A 9,231-nucleotide genomic window follows, 5' to 3' on the forward strand; every position below is an offset into this window, starting at 1 on the left:
TCTCGGCCTCCCAAAGTGCTGGGATTACAGGCTTGAGCCACCACGCCCGGCCTACAATTCTTTAAAGTATGTGTGACTTGTATATGTTTGTCAATATACAGCAATTTTTTTTGCGGGGGGGTGGGAGACAGAGTCTCGCTCTGTCAGCCAGGCTAGAGTACAATGGTATGACCTTGGCTCACTGCAACCTCTGCCTTGTGGATTCAAGCCATTCTCCTGCCTCAGCCTCTCAAGTAGCTGGGATTACAGGCATGTGCCACCATACCTGGCTAATTTTTATATTTTTAGTAGAGACAGGGTTTTGTCATGTTGGCCAAACTGCTCTCAAACTCCTGACCTCAGATGATCCATCCACCTTCCCAAACTGCTGGGATTACAAGCGTGACCTACCGCGCCCAGACAGTATATAGCAATTTCTATAATTTGTTCAAATGGAGGGAAAAAGAAAGGCTTTTGTGAGAAAAGAATAGCAGGCCGGGCTGGGCGCGGTGGCTCATGCCTATAATCCCAGCACTTTGGGAGGCCGAGGCGGACGGATCACGAGGTCAGGAGATCGAGACCATCCTGGCTAACACGGTGAAACCCCATCTCTACTAAAAATTTCAAAAAAATTAGCTGGGAGTGGTAGTGGGCGCCTATAGTCCCAGCTACTCAGGAGGCTGAGGCAGGAGAATGGCATGAACCCAGGAGGCAGAGCTTGCAGTGAGCCGAGATTGCGCCACTGCGCTCCAACCTGGGTGACAGAGCGAAACTCCATCTCAAAAAAAAAAAAAAAGAGAATACAGGCCTTTAAAATGCCACCAAGTGCCCAGGAAAGGGTGCGTGGAAGCAGTTATTTTGGGAGGAAGGGACATTCCTGTTCATACTGTTGAACCTTTCTGTGCCTCAGTTTTCTCCACTGTGGGAGAAATGGGACTAAGAGCGCATTCAAGAGCAGAACCTGTAAAGACCTCAGCACAGCGCCCAGCACACGGCAGGGGCCCAGTGTGTTGGAGCGGCTGAGGTACTTGTTGGATTCATGGACTGCAGGGTGGCAACCTGGAACTCCCTGCAAGCCAAGCAGTCACCTCCCATGTAACACAAGCTGACAGGCAGGTGCTCTGAAACCTGCCATGCCTGAGAAGCTGGCGTGCCCGAGCAGCTCCTGGCAGTGCTAAGAAAGGTGCAGGTCAGAGGTTCTTTCTCACGGTGGAAAGAACAGCACCTGTCCCCTCCTGAAAACTTGCCCTGGGCAGGAGAGGGTGAATTCAGGGAGGATCCCATCACCTGCCGTTTAACCATCTGGCTGGAGAAGTTGCTGTTCCCTGTGAGGCTGGCTCCGCCTGCTCTGGTGTGTAACACCCTGACCCACTTTGTGTGGATGGAGACACAGGAGCCCTCGGGGGAATAACATGGGCTGAACTGTGTCCCCCGAAAGGCTTATGTGGAAGCCCTAAACCCCAGGATCTCAGAATGGGACTGTATTTGGAGACAGGGTCTTTACGGAAGTGATTAAGTTGAAATGAGATCTTAAAGGTGGGCCCTAATCCGATTTGATTGCTGTCCTTATGCAAGTAGGAGAGTAGGACCCAGATGTATAGAGGAAAGACCACTTGAAGACACAGGGAGAGGGCGGCCATCTGCAAGCCAAGACGAAGGGCCTCAGGAGAAAGCAACCCTGGCACCTCGAGCTCAGATTTCCAGCCTTCAGAATGGGAGAAAATGTATGTCTGCTGTTTAGGCGACTGGGTTGCACTATACACAAACACAGGAGCTTACAGAGAAGCCCAAAGCCTGGAGGCGGTTCCATCAGAAATCGGGTGAAAATGCAAGCCTGAATCGTATCAGGCCTCTAGATTTTTTTTTTTTTGAAACAGTCTTGCTCTGTTACCCAGGTTGGAGTGCAGTGGTGCGATCTCGGCTCACTGCAACCTCCACTCCCCACCCCACGTGTTCAAGCAATTCTTGTGCCTCAGCCTCCTGAGTAGCTGGGATTACAGGCGTAAGCCACCATACCTGGCTAACTTTTTGTACTTTTAGTAGAGATGGGGTTTCAACCATGTTGGCCAGACTGGTCTTGAACTCCTGACCTCAAGAGATCTGCCTGCCTCGGCCTCCCAAAGTGCTAGGATTACAGACATGAGCCACCGTCCCTGGTCAGGCCTCTAGATCTAACCACTGGTTCTTGGGGATCTGGAACATGGGGCACAGGGAAATACCGCCATGAAGATGCACCCGGCCAGATGCAGATGGTGGAGATGCTATGGGGTGAGACCCAGCTTCTCCACAGAATAAGATGGCATCCAAGAAAAAGCATGAGGTGGGGGCATTAAAATTAAAAGCGATGTAAATCATGATGATTCGCTGTACCATGGAAGTGATGGGATGATAATAGTCCTTAATTCTGTGTCTTCCTTCCCAAAACCCATCACCCAGTCTCATTATGAGAAAAACATCAGCCAAATTCCAGTAGGGAGCATCCTACAGAATCCCTGACCGGCTGGGCGCGGTGGCTCACGCCTGTAATCCCAGCACTTTGGGAGTCCATGGCAGGCAGATCACTTGAGTTCAGGAGTTCAAGAGCAGCCTGGCCAACATGGTGAAACCTCTTGTCTCTACTAAAAACACAAAAATTAGCTGGGCATAATGGCATGCAACTGTGGTCCCAGTTACTCAGGAGCTGAGGCAGGAGAATTGCCTGAACCTGGGTGGCAGAGGTTGCAGTGAGCAGAGATCACACCACTGCACTCCAGCCTGGGTGACAGAGGAAGATTCCGTCTGAAAAGAGAAGAGAAGAGAAGAGAAGAGAAGAGAAGAGAAGAGAAGAGAAGAACTCCTGATCAGTGCTCCTGAAAACTGTCAAGGTCATCAGAAACAAGTAGAGCCTGAGAAACTCCCAGCCGAGAGGACCTCGGGAGACCTGAGGACCAAATGTTGGGTGGGATCCCAGATGGGATCCTGGGACAGAAAAGGGTAGTAGGAAAAACTACGGAAGTCTGAATTACAGACTTCAGCGAATAATCGATGTAACAATATTGGTTCATTAATAGAACATCAATATGCAACTTTAATAATGGGGGAAATGGGGTGAGAGGTATATGGTGACTCCCTGTATTACCTTCACAATTTTTCCATAACTCTAAAAGAACAGACTATTTTTTAAACTCTACTCATAAAAACAATAACGTTAATTGTTTTTTAAAAAGGCTTAGGGCTAGGCATGATGGCTATCGCCTGTAATCCCAACACTTTGGGAGGCCAAGGCCAGAGGATCATTTGAGTCTTGGAGTTAAGAGACTGGCCTGGGCAACATGGCGAGACACCGTCTCCATAAAAAATTTAAAAATTAGCTGGGCATGATGGCATGTACCTGTGGTTCCAGCTACTCAGCAGGAGGTTGGGGGAACGTTGAACCTAGGAGGTTGAGGCTGCAGTGAGCTGTTCACGCCACTGCACTCCAGCCTGGGTGACAAAGCAAGACCTTGTCTCAAAAAAATAAAAAAAAAAATTAAAATTTAAAAAAGAGACTTAAAAGATACTTCATGTGTAGACTTTGTTTAGATCCAAAAGCGTTTTATAGAAAGACATTTTGGGTCAGGGAAATCAGAAAATGGACCTGCATTAGATGTTAAGGAATTATTATAAGCTGTGATGATGGTATTGTGGGGTTTGTTCGTTTGTTTTGTTTTGTTTTGTTTGGAGACACAGAGATGTCTCGCTCTGTCACCCAAGCTGGAGTGCAATGGTGCGATCTAGCTCACTGCAACCTCCGCCTCCCAGGCTCAAGCGATTCTCCTGCCTCAGTCTCCTGAGTAGCTGGGATTACAGGTGAGCGCCACCATACCCAGCTAATTTTTATATTTTTAGTAGAGACGGGGTTTCACCATGTTGGCCAAGCTAGTCTCAAACTTCTGACCTCTACTGATCTGCCTGTCTTGGCCTCCCGAAGTGCTGGGATTACAGGCATGAGCCACCATGCCTGGCCGGTATTGTGGTTTTGATTTTCACAAAATTTTTATTGTTAAAGACGCTAACTGAAATATGCAAAGGTGAACTAATATCTTGGATCAGTTTTAAAATATTATTCCAGGCACCCCCCCAAAAAAAATTTAGGAAGGAAAGAAGTAACCAGAATGGCAGAAAGTTGCTACGTGGGAAGACCTGGGTGAACGAGGGTTCACTCTACTCTCCCTACCTTTGGGTATGTTGGACAGTTTTCAGAATGGAAAGTTGAACTATGAGGACAAGGTGAGCAAACTGTGGATGCCTGAAGCCTCAGACAAACAAGGCCCAGCCATCACCTCTGTGGGAGGGAAGAAGATTGATTCAAGCCTGGGATTTCATCAGCCCTCTTCTTACAGTAGTCAGGTGGGGACATCCAACACCCGGGGACATCCAACACTGGGGTTGGGTGATGGTGGCCTTCCTGCATCCTCATCTCACTTTACCTCCATCACCCTCAGGCACATACAAATGGGTCCTGTGGAAAATCAGGCCATGAGGGCAAAGGCATCTTGATAGGCAAGCCAGGGAGAGGGGGTGGGAGATTCTGCCATTCAGAGGTTTCCCAAGCATCTGAAGAACACACAGAAATGCAAAGGCCAGATGAACGGAAAATGCTGGAACATACATACACACCACGTATGAACCACAGAGGGGAAAGGGTACCCCCAGCATGGCGAACCTGCCCAGCCTCAACCCAGGGATCAAACTCAGCATCAACCAACAAGAAAGTGATGGCACAAACAGACACCACGAGCCGCGATGTGGTGCTGCCTCAGCAAGGACACACGGCGCCTTCTGTAGAATTCTTGCCATGAAAGCTAAGTCTGAGCCTAACCCGGAGGAAATAATCAGATAATACACACTGTGGGACATTTCAAAAGACAGTTCTGGACCGGTTGTGGTGGCTCACGCCTGTAATCCCGGCACTCTGGGAGGCCAAGGCAGGTGCATCACGAGGTCAGGCGATAGAGACCATCCTGGCTAACACGGTGAAACCCCGTCTGTACTAAAAATACAAAAAATTAGCCAGGCATGGTGGCGGGTGCCTATAGTCCCAGCTACTCGGGAGGCTGAGGCAGGAGAATGGCGTGAACCTGGGAGGTGGAGCTTGCAGTGAGCCGAGACTGCAGCACCGCACTTGAGCCTGGGCGACAGAGCGAGACTCCGTCTCAAACAAACAAAAAAACCAGTTCTGGTCTGTCAAAACCACAGCGATACTACTTTACCTCTGCCAAGATGGCTAGAATCAAAAAGGTAGACCATAGCAAGTGCTGACAAGGATGTGGGGAAACGAGGCCCCTTCTACCTTGCCGGTAGGCAGGTAAAATGGTACATCTGCCTTGGAAATGGGTGACGGTTCCCCAAAGTGTTCAACAAAAAGTTCCTGTATGACCCAGCAACTGTACTCCTAGGTATGCAACACAAAATACTGGAAACATATGTCCACACAAATATTTGCACATGGATGTTCAGAGCAGCATGATTCACAACAGACAAAAAGTGACATAAACCCAAATGCCCATCAATTAATGATCGGGTAAATAAAAAGCCATAAAGAGGAATAAAGTACTGATCCTGCAATATGGATGAACCTTGAAAACATTAGGCTAAGTGAAAGAATTCAGACACAAAAGGCCAGATTGTATAGGACTCCATTCCTATGAAAAGCCCACAGGAGGCTCAGTCACAGAGACAGAAAGCAGACTGGCAGTTGCTTAAGGCTGGGAGTTGGGGCAAAGGAAGAAAGTAGGGACTGCTAATGGGTACAGAGTTTCTTTTGGGGGTAATGCAAATGTTCTAAAATTGACTGTAGTGACAGCTGTACAGTGCTGTGAATATACTAAAAACCGCTGAGCTTTCAATGAATAAGTTGTATGGGATATGAATTACAGCTCAAAAAAAAAAAAAAAAGACATTCAGTCTATAGTCTTCAAAAATGTCGATGCTGTAAAAGTCCCTTACTGGGCCAGAGGCAGTGGCTCACGCCTATAATCCCAGCACTTTGGGGGGCCAAGGCGGGAGGACTGCATGAGCCCAGGAGTTAAGAGACCAGCCTGGGCAACACACGGATTTCAAGGAGAAATCCTGTCTCTACGAAAAATACAGAAAATAAATAAATACATAAATAGGCATGGTGGCACACACTTGTAATCCCAGCTACTCAGGAGGTTAAGGTGGCAGGATCGCTTGAACCCAGGAAGCAGATGTTGCACTAAGCTGAGACTGTGCCACTGTACTCCATTCTGGGCTACAGAGTGAGAGCCTGTCTAAAAACAAATTTGTAATTAAGTCCCTTCCTCCATCAAAAGTGAGGGAACTCGGACAGACTAGAGACACGAACACCAAATGCATGAGCAGTCCTTAGCTGGGGTGTGGATTTTTTATGAGCTATAAAGACAATTTGAATATGGACTGTATATTACAAAACACTGTACTATATTTAAGTTTCTTGGCTGAGACAATGGGATTGTGGTTCTGTAGGAAAAAGTATTAAGATGTCTGCAACTAACTTTCAAATGATCCTGCCAAAAACCGAAAATAAATGTGTGCGCGTGTGTGTATGCGCCTGTGAGATGTGTTTGTAGAGAAAAAAGTTGGGGGGGAAATGTAAGAACTGGTGACTTTAGGGGAGACGTTTGCAGCTATTCCTTGTTCTGTTATTTCAGCATTTCGGTACTTTGAAAAATTTTGAACATAAAAAATTAGAGGAAACATGATCTTGACTGTGGTAATTTTTCACAAGTATGTATGTCAAAAGGTGTCAACTTGTACACTTTAAATACGCAGTCTATTGAGGTGTAGTGCAATTATACCTCAAAAAAGCTGTTAAAATGTTGGTAGGGGAAAAAGGACTGGAAAGTGTCAAAGTTATGTTGCTCAAAATACTTTCTTGCAAACAGCAAAAAATGCAAGCCTCTTTATAAAAAAAAAAACAAAAACAAACAAACAAACAAAAAAACAAAAGAACCCAACAGCTCAACAGAAGAATGGCAAAAAAAATTAGGGCAGTTCCCAGAAAATATCAATGGATTCTGAATAAGGGAAAAGACCATCTGTCTCATACATAATAAAGCCAAAAGGTTTAACGAGGCAGGGTGCGGTGGCTCATGCCTGTAATCCCAGCACTCCGGGAGACCAAGTCGGGTGGATCAGAAGGTCGCGAGTTCAAGACCAGCCTGGCCAACATGGTGAAAAACGCTCTCTACTAAAACTACAGAAATTAGCCCGGCGTGGTGGTGCACATATGTAATCCCAGCTACTTGGGAGGATGAGGCAGGAGAATCACTTCAACACGGGAGGCAGAGGATGTAGTGAGCTGAGGTCACACCACTGCACTCTAGCCTGGGCAACAGAGCAAGACTCCGTCTCAAAAAAAAAAATAAAACAGGTTTAATGAGCCACTTCGTTGGAAAGGGCTTGGGAACTGGCCTTCACACATGTCTGGTGAGAGTGGAAACTGCTATCACTCGTTGAAGGACCATTTAGTAGTATCTTTGCAATATGAACAATGCATATAGAGCCTTTACTATGCAAGGGCTCAAGCAAACAGAGTTAATTCACGTGGGTAGACATCAACACAGTAGCGACCTTAGGGGGTTAGTAACCACGGGGGAGCAGAAAGGGACTTCTGGAGGCCGGAACAATCCACTTTTAGATCTGCTAGTCAAGGAGTGTGTTCGGTGTGTGACGATTCATGATGCTATAGACTGATGTAAACAAAAAAAGTACACCAATGACATTTCAATTAAAAATGTAAAAGAGGCCCACGCTTGTAATCCCGGCACTTTGGGAGGCCGAGGCAGGTGGATCACTTGAGGTCAGGAGTTCGACACCAGCCTGACTAACACGGAGAAACCCTGTCTCTACTAAAAATACAAAAGTAGCTGGGTGTGGAGGTGCGCACCTGTAATCGCAGCTACTCAGGAGGCTGAGGAAGGAGAATCACTTGAAGCCAGGAGTCAGAGGTTGCAGTGGGCCGAGATCGTGCCATTGCGCTCCAGCCTGGGCAACAAGAGTGAAACTCCAACTCAAAATAAAATAAAATAAAATAAAAGAGCAGGGAGTACTAGCTCACCCCTGTAATCCCAGCACTTTCGGAGGCTGAGGTTGGGAGCCTCCTTGAAGCGAGGAGTTCAAGGCTTCAGTGAGCTATGATTTCACCACTGCATTCCAGCCTGGGTGACAGAGCATGGACCAGTCTCTTACAAAACAAACAAACAAACAAACAAAACTTCTTTTTAAATGTACAGACCCTTTGACTCAGCAATTTCATTTCTAACAATTTACAGATGAACTTGTCTATGTGCACATAAAACAATACATATAGAAAGACCTAAACTGCAGCCATGTTTGGAGTGGCCTGAGACAGGACCAAATGTTAGCCACCAGAGGCAGATTCAACGATGGCACATCCTTACAGCAATGTTCTTTGCAGCCCTTCACAAGGAGGAAGCAAAGTTTAGGTACTGATAAGGTCTGATCTTCCTGTTTTTTTTGTTTTTTTGGTTTTTTTTTTGAGACAGAGTCTCGCTCTGTTGCCCAGGCTGGAGTGCAGTGGCATGATCTCCACTCACTGTAATCTCCACCTCCCAGGTTCAAGCGATTCTCCTGTCTCAGCCTTCCCAGTAGGTGGGACTACAGGCACATGCCACCATGCCTGGCTAATTTTTTTATTTTTAGTAGAGACAGGGTTTCACTATGTTGGCCAGGCTGGTCTTGAACTCTTGACCTCAGGTGATCTACCCACCTCGGCCTCCCAAAGTGCTGGGATTATAGGCGTGAGCCACTGTACGCAGTCCTCCAAATTTATTCATTTTTAAAAACAGGGGCTGGTGCAGTGGCTCACGCCTGTAATGCCAGCACTTTGGGAGGCTGAGGCAGGTAGATCACTGGAGGTCAGGAGTTAGAGACCAACCTGGGCAATACAGTGAAACCCCACCTCTACAAAAAATAAAAAACTTAGCAGGGCATGGTGCTGCACACCTGTAATCCCAGCTACTCGGGAGGCTGATGCAGAACTGCTTGAACCCGGGAGGTGGAGGTTGCAGTGAGCCAAGATCTCGCCATTGCACTCCAGCCTGGGAGACGAAGCAGGACAGCATCTCAAAAAAAAAAAAGAAGTAAAGCAACTGGCCCAGGGTCACAGAGCGAGTGAGAAACAGCTGGGATTCAAACTCATGTCTGTTCCCCTGACATCCAAACAGGATGGTCACAGTTTATTTCAGACAAGTCCTACGGGCCCAGGCA

General features: G+C 47.1%; 1 protein-coding gene across 1 annotated transcript in view; it reads right to left on the minus strand.

The window, feature by feature from the left end:
• BRI3BP (BRI3 binding protein) overlaps window positions 1-9,231 on the minus strand; it is a 32,590-nt gene that overhangs the window by 20,120 nt on the left and 3,239 nt on the right. The window contains exon 2 of the mRNA XM_011948393.1: window positions 4,175-4,459. The gene's annotated coding sequence lies outside the window, so the exon portion shown is untranslated. The remainder of the gene's footprint in view (window positions 1-4,174; window positions 4,460-9,231) is intronic.

The sequence above is a fragment of the Colobus angolensis genome, unplaced genomic scaffold (assembly GCF_000951035.1).
Source record: "Colobus angolensis palliatus isolate OR3802 unplaced genomic scaffold, Cang.pa_1.0 Scaffold28, whole genome shotgun sequence".
Lineage (NCBI taxonomy): Eukaryota > Metazoa > Chordata > Mammalia > Primates > Cercopithecidae > Colobus > Colobus angolensis.